The sequence below is a fragment of the Kogia breviceps genome, chromosome 12 (assembly GCF_026419965.1).
Source record: "Kogia breviceps isolate mKogBre1 chromosome 12, mKogBre1 haplotype 1, whole genome shotgun sequence".
In the NCBI taxonomy this organism is placed as follows: Eukaryota; Metazoa; Chordata; class Mammalia; order Artiodactyla; family Physeteridae; genus Kogia; species Kogia breviceps.
In genome coordinates, this window is record NC_081321.1 from 7,718,070 (window position 1) to 7,718,568 (window position 499).

Below are 499 nucleotides of genomic sequence, written 5' to 3' on the forward strand. Positions count from 1 at the left end.
TGAGAAGCAACTCAATAGAATTGACATACACTGTAGTGTCTCTCAACCTAGGGGCACCATCTACTCCCTGGGGGAAGAAATTTGCAGTGTGGTTGCAAAGAGGCCCCTTCCTCTTTCCTGAAAGACAAAGATATATAAGCAAGACACAGCAGTTGGTGCTGAAAACCTCTGTGGTTAGAAGTTCAAGGATATTAGAACTACTAACCCCTTCATTAATCTAAAGGAAGCTGTTAACCAAAATGTCATCAACCATCTCAATGAGGATCAGTCAAGAGCTAAGAGCACCAAACCAAACAAGCCTACTGCTGAACTCAGATGTGAACTTGTTCATTCCCAAAATAACCCCATTTCCTATGCTCTCAGCTCATATGCCTACATTTATTAAAGAGTGCTATCCCACCTGTACGTTTGGCTTTGAGCTTACTATTCAGCAAATGGAGTGATGAAAAGACAAAAACAACTCCAGCTGAGATAAGAAAACATACTTCAGCTATACATC